Source organism: Lonchura striata, chromosome 3 (assembly GCF_046129695.1).
Source record: "Lonchura striata isolate bLonStr1 chromosome 3, bLonStr1.mat, whole genome shotgun sequence".
NCBI lineage: Eukaryota > Metazoa > Chordata > Aves > Passeriformes > Estrildidae > Lonchura > Lonchura striata.
In genome coordinates, this window is record NC_134605.1 from 19,467,194 (window position 1) to 19,489,352 (window position 22,159).

Consider the following 22,159-nt stretch of genomic DNA (forward strand, 5'->3'; position numbering starts at 1 on the left):
TGTCTCAAAAAATGTGATCTGTGGAAAATAATATTTCCCTTCACAGGCTTACACCAGCTGACTGTGCTGTCAGAGGATGACCCCAAGTGATGAGGTGAACCCACACTTCACAGATCTGCTGAAAGGTGGTGATAACTCAGAAGGAGCAGTTCAACAGGGGTTGAATGGTAATTGGTTTCAGAAATGTTAATTTTTTAGGTTTGAGTTCAGCTTATGCAGCTTTTTCTTGTGAATGTAAGAGTGCTGGTAGCCTACTTTCCTTCTCTGATTTGTGCACCATCAACCAGCTTTTTGTGTACAGGAAGATACCCTGGCAAGGCTTCCAGCACCAACCTCTCCTGGAGGCTCAGCTGAAGGTCTTCAGGCAGATGTGCACCTCTCACCCTCTGTGCTCTCCATGGGGTAAGGATCCCCCAGATTCCATGCCAAGGTCTGAACCATCCTGATCCTCCTCTGCTCTGATAAGAACAGATGCCCAAGGTGTTTCAGGTGATGGGTAGCTGGTTTGGATGATGATGATAATCATGGTGTGTAGACTCCAGTGCCAACTGTACCCACAGATCTCCTCAAGGCACACTAGTATATGCAATCTATAACCAAGGGATGACTCCTTTGAGCCTGTGCTTGCATAGTACATTACTGGCTTCATGGAAGAATGCAGAGAGGGAAGTTTCACTGATCTCATTTAAAGCAGATCAAGACTATGTCCTTGCCTTCATAGCAGGAGATTCATCCCTAACTACTTCACACAAGAATGTGGTCCCCAAAGATGTAGTTTTCTGGCTTATTTGCTTCTATGTGTTTGAGAAAGGGAATCTGATGTAGTTTCTCTTGTGCCCTGGCAGCTCTGCTGGGGATGACCATTAGGGAGCTCCAGGCTGACACATCTCTCAGAGCCAGTCTCATGTAGGTATCGGGTTTTTTACAACTGTAGTTAGTTGGAGCCCACACACCAGCAGGCAGCAAGACAGGGATTTAAATAGAGAAATTTAAAGGGTATATTCCCTTGTGTGGGGGGAAGCACTGTCACAAGAAGATGATGCATTGAGCGAAATCCTGCCTACGCCTCAGTTACTTGGGTGCACCTCCCCGAGTGAGTCACCCAAAAGCAGCTGACAGGTTTGGCATGTCCCACACTGTCCCGTGTCTCCCTGGGCAGCACAGCAGCAATGCCTTGGGAGATGCTCTGCCTTCTGCTGCAGCACCGCTCTCAGCTGGTGACACGGATGGCCACCAGGCTCCAGCTCCCAAGATGCCTGCCATTGTCTCCAGCACTTTGGGAGCTGCTCTGAAGCCAAGAAGCCAGATTTCTCCGGGGGTGATTCCTAAGCAGTGCTTGGTCTGGAAAATCAGTCATAATTTTTTTCTAGTAAAATGTGTGTGTATTTTGCTATGGATTTGCTATGTGAAGGAGAAGTTTATTGCTGGTGGGAAGGCTTCTGGCGAATTTCATGAGTTCGTAGAGATAAGAGAGCTGTGCTCTGTACGCCAGCTCTGCCCACCCACACGGATCCCCGTAGAGAACAGTGAGGAGGAGGAATGATTATCACAGAATTGTCAGACTCATGCAAGAAAACCTGGGAGGAAGGAAGGGAAGAAAAGCACTGGGAAAGGGTATGGCAAGATGCCTTGTGGGAAGCGGATCCCACAGCTGAACAGAAATAGGGAAAATAGTCTGGAGAATCCCAAACCACAGTACAAGCTATGAGAAACACAGAAACTACCCCCTGCCACTTTCTCATGGAGCTTGGCTTCAGGGTCACAGAGAATAGCAGGATGATAAAGAAGAAGCTGACAAGCATTAGATAAGGAAATAATCACTAGAGCTGACTGGGAATTGAAGTTTCTATTCCACTAAAACCAACAATATTGGAAAATACACTTCTGTTCTAATTCAAAATGAAAATTCAAAATATCAAAACCAGTTTTACAAGGAAGAAAACTGATCCAGATCTATCAAGATAATTCTTAAAGAATAGTAAAATTTTGATAATGTAATACCTGGCTTTTTATTTTTTAACAGTATTAAAGCACTAAAACAGAATCGAAATATTATAAAAAAAATCAAACATGTCTTTTGATAGCCGAAAGTCTGTGTTCAGATTTTCTTGTAGCAGAATTTTTGTCAAAATAGGAACACAAAGCCCACAGTGCTGGATGCTCCCAACATCATGCCATGTCTCCAGCACTGGCAATGGGAGAAGCCAGGTGAGCAGAGCACCTTTGCCTGGCTACTTTCAGCAATACATTTCCTACTTAATTCCCTCAGTTCCCACAGCTGTTGCATTGGGGACATTGGAGGTTATACCCTTGCCTAGTCCTTCAGAGTATTCATCTTCTGACCTAGTGTCCTAAATTTGTCTAGGTCTTTTCCAAGACTGTTGATACAATCACATCCATGACTTCCTATGGCAGCAGTTTACACTTATCTGCACCCAAGCTCTCCTGCCACTTCTTTTTCCTACTCAGTTTAGTGGGATCCTTCAGGTGCCTCTGTGTGGTGTTTGGATACCTGGAAAACTCCAGCAGCTGTGAACACTGCTCACTCCTTTCTCCAGCCACAAGTTATATACTAAATCAAACTGGTTCCCACACCAATCTCCAGGACAGCCCACTGCTGATTCTTCCTCACCCTTTGCCACTCAGTAACCAGCTTTCACTGCATGAAATAACTCCTGTGATTCCATGACAGCTTCATTTTTTAAAATAATCTTTGGTGTGGAACCTGGCCCACAGGATTTTGTAAATCCAAGTAACTTATGTTCACCAGATCTCTCCTTTATCCTCTGTCCTTTTGAGTGAGGTAATTTGCAAACAATTCAATTTTTATGAAGATAATCTTTGCAGTAAAAAGGACCTAAAGATTTTTATGGATTGTGCAAAGTCTGCTTACAGAAGTACAGCCCATGGTGATTCTTGGAACTGTCCTGTGCAGGACCAGGAGCTGGACTCAATGATTCTTTTGAGTCCCTTCCAACTCAGAATATTTTGTGGTTCTGTGATTCTGTGAAACACTTTGCCTTGAGATTGCAGGGGAATCCCAGATGGTATTTTTTAAAAAGTGTCTTATAATTTTGAGGCTTTGACTGAAGCTGAAAATGAGCAACTATAGGAGAAAATCTCTGTTCTTCTGAATGGAAGGTGTTAGGGAGTGACACTGTAAGCAGACTCTGCTTCTGAGTTTACAGATCCTAGTGAGCTACTATTTTCAGCTGTGATGCATATATTTGCAGACACTAAACTTCTCACTGATAGAGGTGATTGCTTGATCAAATGGGGTTTTTTATGGGACTCCTCCTGTGGGTAGAACTGAGTTTCACTGATAGCTACAGGCTTTGGCTTACTTCTCTACCAGACTGCAGAGCCCAGCATGGTGACAGACAGAGATAAAATTACATTCCATGTATAATTTGGGATTTTGTGAAAGCCAAAATTATAGGAAGAAAGAACTCTTCCTAAATTAAGTTTCTGCTTAGAGTTGTGTTCCCTAAACACTCAAAAATTCCCATGCTTACTTAGGCTCACTCAGATCTGGTGAGCTTCAGGGAAGTGCAAGGTATGGCAAGAAACCCAGATTTGGGATCAGGGAGGCTGAGAGTAGCTTTCCCACAAAATTACCCAGCTCTTCTTTTGCAGAATTAACAGATTCTAGCAGCAGATTGGTGCTTTGTGGTCTCTGGAAAACATGAACTGGGTTTCAAAATGTCTCAGCTCTGCCCTGAAACACATGATCATCATCCCCTCAATTAAAAAAAAAAATCACTTAAAATGACAAAGTGCAAACCTAGACCTGTTCATGCCCTTTCCTATTCCCCTTTTGCAAATATTTAGACCCGTAGAGCCCATGGGCTGGTCTGGGCCTGGGCTTTTGCGCCCACTACCTTGGAGGGGATGAACACACAAATTTCAAGCTGTAAAATGACTGCACATGATACACAGCATACAGCATGAATGCCCATGCAAGCACCACAGCTGATTTGAAAGAAGAGACCCTTCACGAGTCTTACTTATTTTTAGAGTGAAAAGCCCCTGCTTCAGCCAGGCAGGAGTCCATTGACTAACATCCCAGTTCCTTACTGGTGCCAGCCTGACAGGTTTTGCAGAGCTGCCTGTCAGTGCAACTCCTCTAAGATTCAGGCAGGCAACTCTTTGCCTTTAGGACGAGGTCAGCCTTTAAACAAGCAACTTCAGCTTTACTCTTTACTTTTAGTAGCTACTGCTTTTACTTGATATGAACCTTTATAGCATCCTCAATCAAATCTAGAAACTGTTCAGCCTGGCAGAGCTGCTAATGAATATGCTCTCACCAGCTGAAAGGAGGCAAAAAAAAAAAAAAAACAAAAAAAAAAACACAAAAGAAAACAAAAAAAGGAATGTATTTTAAAATGAAAGCCCAGTATTTAAGTTTCACATTTCAAATGCTTTAAGTGTGGTTTTTTTCTTCTTTTATTCCTGCAGTGCTGCTCGGCTATTGTCAGCTTCACTGCATGGCTCCCTGTGTTTTCACAGTCAGTCCCCAAATTGCCTCAGCTTTGAAGTGGATCCATCTTCCAAAGGGACACCTTTTCTTCCTCCCCTCCTCAGCATCAGTAGCACATAAGCCCTGTGGGGCTTTTGCCAAATAACCGCGTTTATTAGAAGAGAAAATAGAGACGATAACTTGTGAAATAAGGAAACTCAGCTGGGCAGGGCCGGATAGGGACCAAAAGGAGTGATCAGCAGCCTTCCCTTCTCCTAGGGGTGTTCTGGCTTGTTCTCTGCCTGAGCTGTGGAGAAGTAAAACCAGCTCCTTGCACCTGTGCAGGCGCTACCGGTGATCATTTCCGCACATCCCCTTTGTCTTGCTTAGGGTTTGTGGTTTTTTGTTTGTTTGGTTTGCTTTGGTTTTTTCATGACCTTTCTTGCTTTCTACCGCGGCGGCTCCTGCGCGGGCACCGGCCGGGCCTGGGCCGCCGCGCCGCCATCGGCCGCCAGGTGGCGCCACCTCCCTGCGGCTGCGTCCGGGAGGGACCCGGGAGGGACCCGGGAGGGACCCGGGAGGGACCCGGGAGGGACCCGGGAGGGACCCCAGGCCATGAGGGACCCCGGGCCGGGAGGGCGCTGCAAAGCATGGAATATGTAAAATTCTCCTGGAGAAAGGATGTTCTTTGGTGCCTGATCTTTGTGTGCTTTTCAGCCTAATCAGCAGGAAAGGAGATTTTAGAAACAGCAGCTAATGAGCAATGCCTGAGTGATGTCCAGGCGTTAGAAAGACAAATTACTTGTTGGTGGAGTTGTCTTGTTAAGGTTTACGGTTCCAGGTGATTCAGTGATCTCTGACCTCAGGGGAGGTTAACAAAGCCTGGGGAGAAGGATGTGCAGCTGATAGTGGCCACGAAGAATGCAGAATTTATGGGCCACGAGGACATTTGGCAGGACTCCAAAGATAAGGAAGAAACTAATAAAGACAACTCGGCAACTGTGCTGAACCAGCTCCAACTGGGTAAAATGTAATTCTGGCAGGGGGACATGGTGACCATCATCTCACCAAGGCACAGACCCAAGAAACCACTGACCCAAAAGAAGGGAAAGACTGAGTATGGCACTAGTTAGCAGAAGAAGCAAAAGAATCATTAATAAGCAGAAGAATAGTTATTAGAATACTAATTAACAAGAGAACTATGCAACTTGTAGCCAATTAACACAAATTCCTTTGTTTGCTAAAAGGTATAAATAGCAAAAGTGTTTGATAGTTGGTGTGCTTGATTTGTGGAATACCACTGAGCATTGATGCTTGTGCAACTCTGGGATAATCAATGTCTCTCTCAAGTGTGTAATTATAGGCTTGTTGACCACGAATCCTATTTTTGTGGATGACAAGGTGACTCCAGGGCTGTGAGAAGACCCTGCCACTGTGAGGGGACCCCGGGATTGTGAGATGAACCCACTGCTGTTGGCTGTCCCTTGCCCATGTCTATGTGGTGATCCTACAGTACATCTTCCAGATGCACTGTCCAAACCAAACCCAAATGTGCAAACCCAGCTGCAGGAAGGTGGTGCAGGTGCCTTTATTGCCAGCCACCAAAGAAAGGTTTGTGGTTTATTCAGCAATGGAAAGGCCTCAGGTGCCATGGAAGTTCACCTTGGAGCTGGGCTCTAGATGAAGAGCTACAAACAGAGACAAATTTTTTCAAACAGGGCATGTGGGGTCACTGGGCAGAGGTGAGCAGGCAGACATTTTTCATCCTCTCTGCTGTCTCCAAGGGAAAGGAGAAGCTGTGGTTTCTTAGTTGGCTGTGAGTGGCTGAGAGGCTCCATATCTGTGTTTAGCAAAGTGTGTAAAATCCAGGGATGTGATGCAGCCCCATTGGATCACTGCTCCTGCACAGAAAAGCTCATTAGACAGAGGAGACAGCAGTAGTGGAGCTGTGAAAGCCACCATTTCCCACTTTTCCTGGAGAAGGGTGGCTGGTGTGGGAAGCACATCCACTGCAGTCTGGCAAGGAGCCTGCGTGTGCACTGGGCATCTCTTGCAGAAAGCAAAGGATTTCTGAGGGGCTTGATACCTACCAGGAAATAAGGAAAGGTACTGCCTAAGATGTTGTTAGCTCTGTTTCTGGCACATTTATGAAACATCAAATACCTAGACAGTGGTAGATGGCCCAATAGCGTGATGTCTCCACTAAAAATCCAGTTTGTCTTTTGGAGCTATCATTCTCTGATCTGGGGGTCTGTTCCATTATTTTCACTCCCCTCTGCTTCAAAGCTAATCAGCAGAGCTTGCAAACCAATAACAAATTGGTTAAAAATCATCTTTATATGCAAAGCCTAAAATAAAACATCTGTATATATCCCAGAAGCCTTCACAACCTCCTGTTTTATTAGTATCTCTAAAATAACTTTTCTTTCCTGACTCTAATTCCAGCTAGAAGCACACTGATAATCCTCACAGGACTGTTATGTGTATTTCCAATTAAGCAATTTATAAGCACTGGCTGTGAGGAGCTTTTTTGTTCTTAAGGAAATTATTTCTTCATTAAGAGTAAAACAAGTCTTTTTTTTATCCCTGCTTAATATGAAAGCCCTTGTGTCCCCTTCGCATATGTTTTAAGTACTGAACTATGTAGAAGGAGATTAATCATTTTGTACCCCAACAAGCAGGGAAGACTCAGTAGATGGGTCAGTTGCTCAGGGAATAGGCTCTTCAGTGTTTGTTTTCAGAGAGAAGTAAAAGTCAGACAGACAGACATTTGCTTTCAAGCTCCTTGCCTTTGCCAGAGGCAACCCACACAGTCATGAGCCCTTCTGGAGTCTGAGTCATGAAGAACTGCAGCTGATAAAATGAACAGTAAAGAGGAAAAGAAAAAAAAAATCCCATTCATGCCCAGCTAATGAGTAGAAGTTCCAAATTTCCTCTTGTTTTCAGGCTGTGTACCTTAATTAGATGAATCACAGAACACTGAGGGTGGAAAACACAGTCCAGACAGCTCATAAGAGTCCACTTCATTCTTTCACACTGGCAGCATTATCTACCTCCCCAACAGGAAAGAATGTCCCTCCATTTTCCTGGACTGTCATGAGGCACAGGCAAACATGGAAAATGAAGAGCAGAAAGAATGGATGATTGAGTTTAGCTGGTATAGTAGCACAAGCATCCTATTCCTATTTTTGTCCCCTGGCCCAGCCATTTGCACTTTCTATAAAGGCACTCACGAGCCTCTGTTCTGGTCAAGGGCAGCCCCATGACCAAATAGCAGGAGTTGCAACATGAAGGACCTTCAAAGGGAGGGGACACTTACTAATATCAGGAATGAACTTACCAGAAATCTTCTGATGTGGTCACAGAAGACATTTTGAGCCTTGAGTGTTCCTGGAACTCTGGAAAGAAACCCCACATAAGTGCTGTAAGTAAGCTGCATTCCCTTCATTTTCCTATGAGCCAGCTTAATAATGGGATAGTTCCTGAATGTTTAAGGTTGATATCTTGTATCTGTTTACAGTAACAAATGTAGAGAAACGGAGGAGCTGACAATAAATGGAATTACTACATTAGTAAAGAGCTAATCTATAGAAATAGATTAGAGATCGAGATGCTGCAGCATGTAAGCCTGTGCCAATGCTTGACATGCACAGGGTCAGTGGGAAATGTACCTTGTATTCCAGCAGCACCATATATTTTTACCAGGAATGGGTGCATAAAATTGCTTGATGAATAAAGCTAGAAGTGGTGAATTCAACTGTACAGCTCAACATAGACATTGTATCATTCAGTGAAGAAATTATGAGTTTAGAATGATCTTAAAACCTTGAGGTTTCCTTCTCAGTCTCTGCATTTCCTGCCATGCTCATTAATACCATTTATCATCTCCCTTTGTGTTATGGAATGGATTTTATTTAGCAGCACAAGGAAGAAATACCTGGCTATAGTTCCCTCAGCAAGCCCAATGGCACTGTGGTTTTTGGTTATACTGGTTTTGTGGTGTCACTCTCTGTCCTAAAGGGAAATAGTTTTGAAGAAGGATTTGAAAAAAGATGGGGTAATATGTGATATTGTGCATTGGCTCCTAGGACAGAGACAGCTCTACTGGCACATGGAAAGTCATTGATCTGCCAGGTCAAAACAAAGTCACAGCCCTACGTTGGGCGCCAGTCTGTAGTGAAACACTGGGCTCCAGGACGGCTTTGATGAATGGAGACGAGAGACCTCTGAAGGCTGCTCTTAGAATATAAGGTTTATTAGGGATGGTGAAAGGTCTTGCTTGGAGCTGCCAGACACAGTACGTGGCAAGGTCTGAGGGGATGGGGGAGGGGAGAGACAACGGGTAGAGAGGATGCTCTAGGAGAGGGTGGAAGCTCCAAGAGAGTGGGGTTCCAAGAGAGGGGAAGATCCAAGAGAGCGTCTGGCCCCTCAGAGACCCCTTATCAGGGGGCTTCAAGGTGGGCTGGAACAAGACTTGGGCCAACGGGGTCACAGACACCTGATGTTTCGGGGGACGGTTACAGATGTGGGATGAACCATACATTTTGGGGGTTGAGATAGAACAGTCCATTTGACCTTTGGACTTATCTGTAGGTAAGGGCATTGTCCAGCTAGTAGCGGGGGATTGTTTTCATCCTGGCTGTACTATTGTGAATCTTTTGCCAGGCAATTATATTTATCCATCCTTTCCAACAGGGTAATATGTGACACTGTGCATTGGCTCCTAGGACAGAGACAGCTCTACTGGCACATGCAAAGTCATTGATCTGCCAGGTCAAAACAAAGTCACTTATGTCATGGCAGCATGAGAGAAAGAAAGAGGACAGAGTGACAAACAAGTCGTATTTGTGCTCAGAGTCAGCTCTGCTGTCAGAATGGAGGGAAGAACAGTAAAAGAAATATCAGAAACATACAAGAAGGTTGAGAAAGGCACTGCAGGAAGCAGAAATGTGCAGAAAATAATGCTGTAGGGGGAAATGGAGGATGAGGAGGGGAAAATAAGTATTAATGATACCATCATTATGCAGGGCATGAGGTCAATCTAGAAGCTGTGTTTGGGTTGGCTGCAAATCTCAAGGAGTCCAAAAACAGAGGAGCTGACATCTGGCACAAGATAAAGTGGTCAAGGGCATGATCTATCCTAGGTCTTAGAAACACTACAGAAGAAAAATCATTTGTGTTTAGGCCTAGCCTAATATACAAAAGAGTATTGTGAGCAATCAGAGCTGTCTGGCTACTTCACCTAAAGGAAAAGGGATGTGGCAGCATCTCAGTTATAAAAACAGAGAACAAGAGGAGGCAGTCAAAGAGAAAAATCAGAATTTAATTTGCTCAGTGTTCAGTCACCAAGAGACGTGGGGGTGGCAATATTGCCAAAGCAAAACTGAGTTGAGGAAAATAGATTAGAAGCAGTGAGTCAGATGTGTGAGCTCATGGTGGCACAACTGATATTTGAAATTGCAGGAAGAGTGAGGATCATAGGAACCTTCACAGGGACTTTTCTTCCTGGGTTTTACAGTTCTGATCCCATCAAAATACACACAGTTCAACAACTCTTAGTCACTACAAACCTGCAAGAGCATGTCAGATAAGGGAAAGGGAGAGCAGTGGGTAGATATGGAGCTGAAGGAATATTCCTTGAATAGAGGTAGGAATTTTAGAGAAAATTACTCAAATTTAGACCCTCACTGAAGACCTCAGCCCTCAGGGGAATCTGTTGTGAGTAAAGGTTTAGGACTTGTCTGTCAGCTGCTGTAAAATCTCTTCTGTGGCCGTTCCAGGCAGTACCAACCGGATGATCCATAACAACCCATGGACCGTGGTGGCATGAGTCATATTTCTGTCTATGACTGCACACAGTAAAATAATTTTGTTTAACCAGATTATCTTTGTTTGCTTTCCACCAATACCACTGTAATTCCTTTTGGTATCCAAATGCATTTTCCTCCCCTTTGCAAAAAGGAAACCACTTTGTAACAGCTCCTTGATTTTTACATACCTGCCTTAGTTACTATGATAGCAACATGCTCCTGTATTGCTCTAGAAAGTAGCTTTACATGCACTGTTTCATCTAGTCCTTAATTCTTCCACTGGGGCACTAAATCTGGACTAAGCTGAAATACTAGGACAATAATTCTTAATCCACTGTGGAACATTAACTGAGTGTTAAGACAGCGATTTGCTGTATATTATGAACGTGTCTCCATTTCATTTCCTCTCTGGAGATGCTGATTCATTGATGGAGTGATGTTCTTCCAGGCAAGAAAAGATTAAGTAGAGACAACAGACTCAGAAGTAATAAATAAGGCTGTAGAACAAAACTGCCTAATATTATATTATTTTAGAAGCCATATATAATCATGTCATCAGAGATGTGCTGTGATGCACACATGCAATGGAGCAGAGTTAATGTGGTGCCTCTCATCTTATACTGTGCTTGTTCAGGAGGTTACAGAGTTTACAACTGTATATTTTATGCTGCATCAATCCAGCCCTGGGAAGGAGATTTGCATCCATTTAACCACAGCAGTGTTCTCTTGGTTCCCATCACAGTCAAAGTGTTCTTCAAAGGAATGCAAGCACTATTTCCCCTGGTTCCCACATATGAACCTAAGGTGCAGGAGAAGCAGCAGGTTCTTTAGTCCCTGAGATCAATGGCACGTGTAGTACCTAGGCACCGAGTTTCCTGCTCTCTGCTTCTGTGTGCAGCATGTGCTCCCACTGTCCCTCACTCATTCCCTACTGCAGGGAGGCTGCGTGGCTGAAATTCTGGAGACAAGTTTGGATAATGCCTCTCTACTACAGACAGAGCACAGGCTGGGGTCACAGGCAGCCTGCCAGAATTGTCGCATCCCCCACCAGAGGGGACCATCTTCAAAACCACGCAGCAGCAATTGATAAAAGACAAGGTTGTTGCTCTTTTGTTTCTGTGATTCTTCTGTCCAGAAGGCACCTGGGCTGATGTTGTTGTCCTTGCAACTCTTCATACTGTTGCTGGAAGCAAACCAGGTTACACTTCTTCAAGCTTGGGACAGGAAGCACATAGGAAATATTGGGTGTAGGCAGAAAGAGGGGGTTCACTGGACTCTGTTCCTGGGAGACTTTTTTGGCAATGGCCAAATGGCAGATGTTTCAGCAGCCTGTTGAGCACAGTAACCTACTCCAATTGCAAAGGTAAATTTTAATTGTAATTGTAAAGATAAATTGTAAATTCTCCTCTGAGTGGATCAAGGTGCAGAAAAGAACCTGAAGTTGCTCATTATGAGAAGCCACATTGCTATAGGAATTAAAAATGCAGAATGCTTCTTTTGAGCAAACAAATCTCAGGACATTGGTTGATCACTATTTGCAGGTCTTTACTGGGAATCCATCTCACTTAATCCAGACTTGCTGACGATATCTGAAGAGAGGACTTGCTCATTATTCCTAAGCAAAATCAGGTATGCAGTATGCCCCATTTGTTTTTGATGGTGTGTTGTGTAGCTGTGAGAGTTCAAACCTCCAGACACTCTGGAACTGATCCTGATCTCTCCTGTAGGCCAGGGTGTTCTCCCAGGCTTGTGCCTGTAATGCCCAGCTCTTCTTTTGCTGTAGGAAGGGATGGGTGCCTGTACTGGTGGTTACAGTGCTCTGTTAGCTCTCACTTCATGCTCTGGGGAGCTTCACTGTTTCACAACAGGGTCAGAGATGACATTCTTAGCACATTCATTTCTTTCCCCTGGCATAGCAATTACTATTCTACACAGTGCTGCTCCATGTGCTTCTTCACAATTTATTTTTAAGGTTTCTCCAAAAACTTGCCTAGTAAGAGTTTTTGCATAATTGCTCCTCAAGATTTGCATTTTAAAATTTCAGCACAGTATTAACTCTTGGAGCTGGCTGCAGGGTTATGTTACCTCCCACTAGGTTAATCCACACAGCTCTTTGTTGAATGATCTAAACACAGGAATATGCATTGCTTTTTGCTTCTATTCTCAGAACAGTGTTGTTCTTTCTTGGCTACTTCATTTTTTTTTTTTTTAAACTATTCTCAATTCAATTGCTTCTGCAATAGGCATTAAAACTTTCCTAACTGAAAGGGGCTGCAGTATCTACCAGAAGAATATTTTAGTGTATTTTTGCCAGCTTGTCAGATTCTCAAGTTTTGCAACCTTGAGTTAGGCCTGGCTGATTTATGACTGATGGCATCAGAGAGGTAGTCCTCCTTTTCCTTCCTTGTTAATCATATGCCTTAAATTATCATCAGTGATGGGTTTATGTTCCTCCTTATAGGTTTACAGAGTTTCAGCACCAGTTATATGACTGGATTCAAAGGGAATTATGGCAGACTGAACTGTATTTGCTTTCCAAAATCTAGCTTTAAAGTTTCCCTCTGGACTGGAACTCACTGATTTTAATTTATTTCTGCATGACACTGATATAAGTAATTTTTTCACTACTCTCCTCAGAGAAATTATTCTCTACCCATTTGTAAACATTCCTTAATATTCTGTCTTCACTTTGCTCTGGGTCATTTCAAAATTCTCCTATTTCTAACTGGTGCTCCCCTTGCAATGCTTGGAGTCTAGCATGCAATTTAAAAACATCTTCTGTCATTTTTGCCTTTGCAGTTGTTACTTTGCCATGCTAGTTCTTTTTGATCTTTTCTTGCTTGCTCCAAAAGTTCCTTTTTTTTTTTAATCTCGCATAAAATGTTCTTCAAGTCCAAGCTTGTGATCGCATCTGCTCCTATCTGCCAGCATCCATAACCTCTTCCTTAGAAATAGTTCTTAACACTTTGCCAAGATGTCATGATAAGAACGAAGTGAAGGAAAGTGCAGTTTCTAACAGCATTCATTGAAACCTCCATGTAATGATCCTTGGCTTCCTCTCCTGACAAAATATGCTTGATATGGTGCCTTTTTGATCTCCTGATACGGGTATAAAAATTACCTTCCTCCTTATTCTTTTGATGCAATTTTAAATGCTGTTGTTCCCAACAGGAAGTTTGATGGCCTGGCTTGACAAGTTTAACAAGCTGAGCACCACTGGCCTATTTCTTTGATGATAAATGGAAGGGGAAGTAAGTGGGGAATAAGCTACAGGTGCACTATCTCCTTGGGTGACCACAGTCATTCTTTGGGGTTATGAGCCTGTTTGAACCTCTCTCTGCTTGTAAACAAACTGGTGAGGTAGTAAACAAACTGCTAATAAACAAGCTAGTAAACACCTGGTAAACTCCTGGCAAGACACAGCTAAACTCCTGCAGCCTCCAAAACAAGGTATCTACATCCAAACTGCCAATTGGGAATAATCTACAGCCTTTGTCAGTCCCCAAACCATGCACAGGCATTGTCTAGAAGAACATTTGACAACAAGAACCAGGGCTGTGCTGGCAGCTTCACAGCACAGAGACTCCCTGTTCCAAATCTGTGTCCAGGCCTAGGCTTTGTATTCTTTGGGTAAGGGGTAAATTGTGCTTTGTTCCTTAACTTTTCTTCAGTGTGACTCTTGGAGTCAAGAAGGAGGTTCAAGATGCCTCTCCCAAGCTTCCTGCTCTGGGAATGATGATAAGGGTTGTTTCCATTACTGCCATGAGATATGACTGGGCTTTTTGGTACTGTGATAGAAGGCTGACATGGCAGTGGTATCTAAAATGTTTTATAACACTGTTTTCTAGTCATCCTTTCCTGCAGCTTATGTCAGCCATACTTTGTAAAATTTTATCTGAAGTTCTTCAATCACACATAAAAAATAGAGAATGGCAATTATATTGGCCTGGTTAAAAAATCTTACAATATTGTGGCTTGGAATGCTTACTTTTCCCAGGCTTCATAGAAAAGGCATTTTTGGTATCAAGTAAGCCCCTTTCACTGTCTCCAGGAAATCATATCTTGGCCAAATAATAAACTCTGACTAATTTTAATTTGAACACCCTCAGTAGAAGCTTGTTCTCTTGGCAGCTGAATTCCTGGCTGTGACATCTGCAGTGTCAGCCCTCCAGCTTCTCCCTGCTAGCTCATCTGCCTCTGTGCAGCTCCATGCTGAAACCCAGGGCTGGCACCTTCTCCTCTGGAGCATGGAGCACGACAGGGTGTGGAGTGGGGAGCAGGGCCAGCAGGGGTGAAAGCTGGACACTTGGACTTAATATTATAGGGAGAAAGGAGCTGTGAGAAAGGTGAGTAAGCAGACAGAAAGCAAAACCAGCATCCATACAGATTTTTATGTCTGTTCTTTCTCATTCAACACTGAAACAATCCAAGGCTTTCTTGAACCTCCATGTTTATTTGTTGGCAAGTATCTGTATTATCTGATGATGAAAGATGTACCCTACATCCCTCAAATTTGTTGACTGAGTTTTTACCTCATGCAACTGATCCCTCTGGATGATAACAGACATCTACTGCTACCAATTAGTTATTAGCACATGAGGTAGAAATCTGTACTTCAGACCTAATAGGTTTCAGTTCCATTTGGAGGTCACTAGGGTTTCATATAATATAATTTCATTTCGATTATCATGGGAAGTGACTTGGTAATTCCAGTAAATGACTAGGTACTTAAAGTAAACCTGTCTGGAAATACAGATTTCTGTCCAGCTGGAAGTTTTAACAATTGACTTTTTACTTGAGAAAAAACAGAAAAAAAGTTACTGCATTTTCGTGATAGAGCATTAAAACAAATGCCCTTCTAATTTTTCTCAGTGAGTTATGTCCTCAGAGGGTTAACATGAAGAAAATAGGGTGATCAAATATTTTATGGAAGGATGACTTCGATCTCATAGATGGTATAAGGTAGGACTTAATCCAAAATTAACATGCTGTGTGCATTAATTAAAGGAAACAAATGTGAGAAAGCTTGTTCTACTCTTGAACAGCTCATTTAGCTTGTCTTTAATGCAAATTGTCAATGATGTTCCTGTCATGAAAATAAATCTCATTAAAAATACATCACTTGTTCACACACATATAAACCAAGGAAAGAGTGTGCTCCTACCAGATGAAATTGATTTTACTCAGCTGCAGAGTGAAGGTGATATGGGTTTCAGAATGCAGACACTCTTGCTTTTGTCTGGGTTTACATTTTCTGAAAGACCTTTCTATTTCCCTCAGTGGGCTATTGGAGTCCTTAATGAACATGGAATGAAGAGCAAGAAGAGCTTGAAACTCTCATTCCCTCTTTACTAGTGGACTCATATTGCCAAAGGTTATATGTCCTTAGGCTACAACTTCCTTGAGATTTTCTATAACTTTCCATTGAATAGAAGAATAGAAGTTCAGATAAAATGAAACTGTGAAAGCAAATACTATTTGAAACTGTATAAAAATGTAAAAAATTATATTGGGCTTATAAATCATGACATCATATTATTATTATTCTCTTGGAGCAGTTTATGGAGCAGTAAAGCTAGAATGCTGTACAGAGATGAAAGTCAATATCTATCTCCATCCCTACACCAACATTAGTAGGAAATATTACTAGACATTGCAAGCTAGAAAAGAAATAAGAAGAATATTAACAAGAGCCTTTTTTCCATATTATAGTCCCATATTAAAAACCAAGCACGTATGTAGTCCTTCTTTGTATACTTAAAGAACTTCTTCCCTACAGAGCAATAGAGGCAGAGATTCCCAAATGTTTGGTTGGATGAGGCCTGACAATTACAGCATCAGGGATACCTGAAGAGGCAGTGATCTCCCCTCCACTGCAAGGTGAGAATCTCTACAGCTACACATTTGTATGGGAAACAGGCATAGAAAGAATTCTAATGTTTTCATTGTGTATTAAAACATATGTGTGAAGGTCACAGCAAAGCCTTTGTTTCGGATTTATGGTCCCAAAGGCTTTCTCCATTCATTCTGCATATGCTTTCCAGGCTGAGGTCACAGCTTGGTCACCTCAGCGAACCTCAGGTCAGGCCCCTGACCAGGAAGCGAGTAAGATACGAAGCAGGCTGTTTTGCACGTTAAATTCTAGTCGGTGTCTGATACGGCCAGGAGGTGGCAGGGCAAGTCTGATTTACCACATCTGAGTGGCTGACTGGGTATTTTCCAATCTTGACTCTGTGGAAACATGGTGAGTTCCTGCAGTTCTCCCATTTGCACCGTTTAGTGGCAACTGCCTGCACACCACTCACAGCATTTGCAAGGCTATAAAGAGGCTTCCAGCAAACTTGCAGAGCTCTCTAGGAAATGATGGCTGGTATTGTTTTTCCTTTTTTTTTTTTTTTTCTCCTCTTTTTTTAATTATAATTTTGCACTGCTGATTCAACTCTGCTGTTCACAGGCAGTTTGGCCACACATCATTTCAGAGTCAAGAATGAGTCTTCCTTGTGCACACGTCCTTGCAAGCGACACTGACCTTGCCCACAACAGCACAGAGTGACCAAAGCACATCATTCAAGCAAGGGCCTGGCAAGTAATGACACAGAAATATGTAATACATCATTCTGCACAACTGTTAATACAGCTGCCTCTCCTTTCTCTTCTTGTTACTCCTTCACATGGTAAGTGACCCACGTGATAACCAGAGAGAAACCGTTTGAGATGGCAGAGCAGATGAACAGGAGAAAAAGCAAATAGAGAGTGACAAACTGGCCAATATTAACTGGGGTACTTTTTCTATCCATTTCAGCTGCAGTCAGCTCTGGGTTGGGTCAGCAAATGATGAGGGTTACTAAGGGAAAAAAAACAGACTTTGTACCAAAGTGCTGCCAATAATTTTGTAATCTAAATTGTATCTGATTGTAAATTACTCTATTAAAAAAGCAATAGGCTTCAGCAAAACCTGTAATTTTCTTAAGAGCTACTGGTGCTGGTTAGTAATAAACCCCCAAAGTTTATTAGCAGAAAGCAACCCCAAAATCTCTCTGTGTTAGGTTTAATGGGCTGCAGGAACCCCAGGATAAATATTGGTGCCTTCACAAAAGAAGACATTTACTGCCTTCTGCCTCTTGTGCAGATATTTTGTATGTCTGTGTCCCTGGAGCAGCTGTGAGAGGAGAGATAGATGGAAGGGCAAGAAGAGAAGGTAATAATAATTTTCTTAGGTTTCATCACCTCTGAGAAACACAGGACCAGTTTTGGTCTTGCTGTTTTAAGGGACTCAAAATCCTGATGGGTGGCATTGGAGATAGAGAGACTAAGCTTCTTCAGTTAGGACTGCAAGAGAAATTGATGATGCAGAGGTTTTTGTGCACAGGGTTGGATACAAAGTCAAGAGAACCATGCATGAGAGAAACAGGCAATGAGGAGAGCTGAACAGAGGATTCTTTGCACTGAAAGTACTGGAGTTATTATGCTCTAAATTCTGCATTTATTGTCTGCTGGCTTCAAAGCAGCAATGTACGATAGAATCTGACCCTAAATGGATGTAGTTGTCAGAATCAACAATAGGAAGCACAGATAGAAAGAGATTTGATATCTTCTCTACAATCCTGCCTCTGGTAATAGTTACTGCTAGAACTCAGAACTCCCTCAGAGGAGGGAGGGAAGCCGTATTTCTTCCAATACCTCTGCTAACAGCTCTGTTGTTTTTTTAAATTCTAAGAAAGAATATATAGCTGGGAAGAAATCACACAAAAACCCCCAGTACTGCTGGGGTTTTCCCCAACCTTCTAACCGTTTTAGCAAAGTACAGATAAGATCTGAACATTAACAGAGACAGTGTCCCCAGACAGACAGCCTCAGATCTGGACAGAACTGCTTGGATAGGAGAAAAGGTCACCTACCATGGCCTATGTGGCCCCTGCTAATACCAGATGCAGAGATGTCCTCTGGAAGACCAACTTATGGCCACAGGCAACTGAAATGAGAGCAATTAGCACCAGTAGACAGACAGAATGTGGAGATCCTTGTAATTTCCATTTTCTCCTCACCAGGCTGGAGTTGAACAGGCATCTACTACTGAAAAGCTAAATATCCTGTGGTTCCTTCTCTGAGTTTTGTAAACAGCTCTGTGCATGTTACTGCAAGCCCTTTCACATCAAACCTGGGGCTGTGGCTGTCATGCATTGCTTTAAGCATCCAGGTCCAAATTTTACATCTAAAACAATGATGTTTGGATCATAAATGCTGTTTCAATCATTCTCTTTTTTTGGTTGCCCTGGCCTTGAGGATGATGGCTTAGAATAGCTGAAATATTTAAAAACTCTGCCAAGCACTGTGCTGACAAAACAGCGATTTGTATGTGTTCTGTAGTTCTGGCTAATCTCAGCACAGAGTTCAGATGCTGAATGAATCTTCTTTTCTCTCATCATTCAGTGTATTAACTCGAGGTCATGCTCCATTGACACTTGCAAACAGCACCCGCCTCTGTCAGTCACAGCCACATTTAGAAGGAGTCTGCAAGGAATTAACTCTGTCTAATAAACATCCCTGGCTTGCACACAGACCTCAGGATGGGAGTGATAGCAAACTGGGACTGATGGCAAACTCTTGGAGGAAGGAGTAGGGTTTAGCCTACAGAAATGGAAATGCTCCCATTTGCAATGGTATCACAAATGCATAATGTCACAGGTATTTCAATTAGGGCTTGTTTTCAGGCATCTACAAAATCCAGTAGTCATGGCAAAGCCAGCTGCCTTTGTTGTCTGTGGTTACAGTTAAAAGATGCCAAATGACACTTGGCAGCCCTGTGATCCAGAGCACAGTGCCCTGAATCACTTCAGGAGAAAGAAGCGGTGACAGGATTTAGTTCAAGGCTGTAAGAAAATAGAGAGAACAGAACAATAATACCAGCAGTTAAAAAACTTTATTTCTTAAAGGAAAATTAATTCTGCAGCAACAAATAAAGGTGCTGCTCACAAGAAAAACCTCATATTGCCAATGTGCAACATCACATAAATGTGAGGTTAGGATATGTGAGAACATCTGTGCAACTGTTATCTAAGGGCAGATCAATTCTTCTCCTTTCCTCTTTTCTTTCTTTCCCATTTCATTCCGGAAGCTTCAGGAGACTTCTTCCTCTAGTACCAAACAAACTATTTTGGGAGTGGGAGCAATAATTTATATTCCCAGAATCACCAGGTACTTCACTGAAAGTTTAATAAGACCTTACTCTGAATGTGTTATAGGAAAAAAAAAATTATTTGTATTTTGTGCACCAACAAGAAAGTGAGGCTGTGGAAAGAGCTAGTGAAGATCCCCATAGGCAATAATTCAACCTAGGATAGGAACTCAGTACTTCTACCTTTTGTACTCTTTTCCCTAAATAATGCTTTCTCACAAATGAGAAAATCTGTCCAGGGCAAAAAGGTTAGGAGTATTCCATCTGAAAGAAGAACGCTTCAATGCTCTGGTTTGTTTTGCCTCCCTTTAGAGCCAGAATATGTTTACTAGGGTGGTTGGAAGGAAGTGACCAACTCTTCTGTCTTATTAATGTTATTTATTTGTTGATAAGACTATCAAGAACTGTCTTAGAAAAATATGAAAGCTGAGTCATATACCAATAAAAACAGACAAATTCACTCTGGCAGTTGCAATAGTGAATTTAGCTTACTTTTGTTGTGCCTCAGCAGCGTGGCATATGGTTCTATGGTGATTTCATTTAATTTCAGACTTTCTTTTTGACATAAGATGAAGTCTAATAACGTCTCAAATGGAGTTACAGGAAGAGCAAAGGCAACTCTTTTTATTATAAACAAGGAACTCTGTGCATCTTCCTTTGCCACATGCAAAGGCACCTATGACTCTTTCTAGAGAAGTGAACAGCTGTTCTAAACATCTAATTTTGATCTGTGCAAAGACCTCTGCATCTTTAATGTGCACAGGCAAGCAAGCAGTGGTTGAAGCAGACGTTGTGTGTAGATCTCCTCCTGACACTGTTTTGATCAAAAGCTCAGGGTGTGAAAAACACTAGTGCTGCCTCAATTCTCCTATTTATCAGCAAGATACAGTCTATGATTGATAACTATGAGATTCCAAAGTGAAAAGTGACATGTTAAGCAGGTGATAAAATATTTGCTGACTGAAATCACAAGTTAAAAGATTCTCTTTTCCTTTTGACAAAATATGCTGATTTTTGAGGCTACAGACAGCAAAAAGAATGATGATTTTTAGCAGCCAGAATGCAAACTATTAAATGGCACAGTATTCCTATGGATCCTGAAAACTGAGATGCTGATTGTTTCAGTAAGTGCACAATACTGACTCTCTGACTATGATTAAGTTGCTATTGCTCAGTTGGGGTGTTGTTCACAGTAATCTGGGTCTTGCTCATGCTGACTCACATCTCCTGCGTTCTCAGCAGGGATTTGTGTTTGTTACCATTCTGGCCTCCAAGGTACTGAGCCTCCTGTATCTTGATGAGTGTGGGGGTGCTGGGATCAAACATCAGGGAGCAGGAGCAGTTGCTGCTAAAGTTTCCTGATATGAAGATGTCAGACAATGCCCAGATTTTGGGATCCAGCATGGATTTTTCCTCTTGAGGGGAGGGCAATGGGAGGAAGCCAGAATGTGAGTCAGAAAGGTATAACACTGTGCTTAGAAAAGGATGGCCTTTTCAGTTAGTTTTGTTTTATTTAACTGCTCTTCATCCTATTTTATATAATCTCAGGGAACCAATCAGGCCTTGACCATCAAGGATAGCAGAAAGTGATCACCTGTGGAAGTGATGTAAGCAGGTTTTAACAAGACAGTGTGAAGGGTGACCTCCATCTGCATGGGCAGCATCTCCAATATTTAATGCCCCCCTTTCAGTGGAAGAATTCTTCCTGATATCCAAAGGGAACCTCTCCTGGTACAACTTGAGGCATTTCCATTGGTTGCCTGGGAAAAGAAACTGACACCCACCTGGCCACAACATCTTTTCAGGTGGTTGTAGGGAGTGATAAGGTCACCCCCCAGTCTCCTTTTTTCCAGGCTAAACATCCCCAGCTCCCTCAGCTGCTCCTCATTAGACTTGTGCTTCAGACCCTTCCCCAGCTCCACTTGCCCTTTTCTGGAGTCTCTCCAGAACCTCAATGTCTTTCCTATAGTGAGGAGCCCAGAACTCAAGACAGGATTTGGGGTGTGGCCTCACCAGTGCCAAGTACAGAGGAACAAGCACTGCCCTGGTCTTGCTGGCCACATTCTTGCTGATACAGGCCAGGTGCCATTGGCTTGCTTGGCCCCTTGGGCACACACTGGCTCATGTTCAGTGCTGTCAGCCAGGGCCCCCAGGCCCTTTTCTGCTGGGCAGTTTTTCAGCCACTCTGTCCCCAGCCTGTTGCACTGAATGGGGTTGTTGTGACTGAAATGACAAGTGGAGCCAGACAAAGAGATGTCAGTTTGCAGGAGGTGAAAGAAAAAAATGTGACAGCAGAGCACAGAGGATTAAACAAGTCATTAAGAGTATGTAAGAGTGACGTGCAAGGGGTGATGTGTTTTTCTACCATTCTGCATGCCTCTTGCTGCAACTGAACAACACTGAGTTACAAAATTTCATAGGACATGCAAAATTCTAATTCTGAGTCCTCTGGCCTCATTATTGTCTCTGTTGTAAGGGCCCCATCTGCACCTCATCAAAGTCCTCATAAATTTCTGGATAGGTTTGGGATAGATGACTAGATTATTGCTCTAATTTATCCACATACACTATCAGTAGTTACCTACTTGTTCTTTTAATGAGGCTAAAATTTGCCAAAGCATATGAAAAATTGCTTATCCCATTGAAAAAGCTGAAAGCTCACAGCCCATTCTTCAACTTTTGCATAAATATTTTTATTGTATATTTTTATGTTCT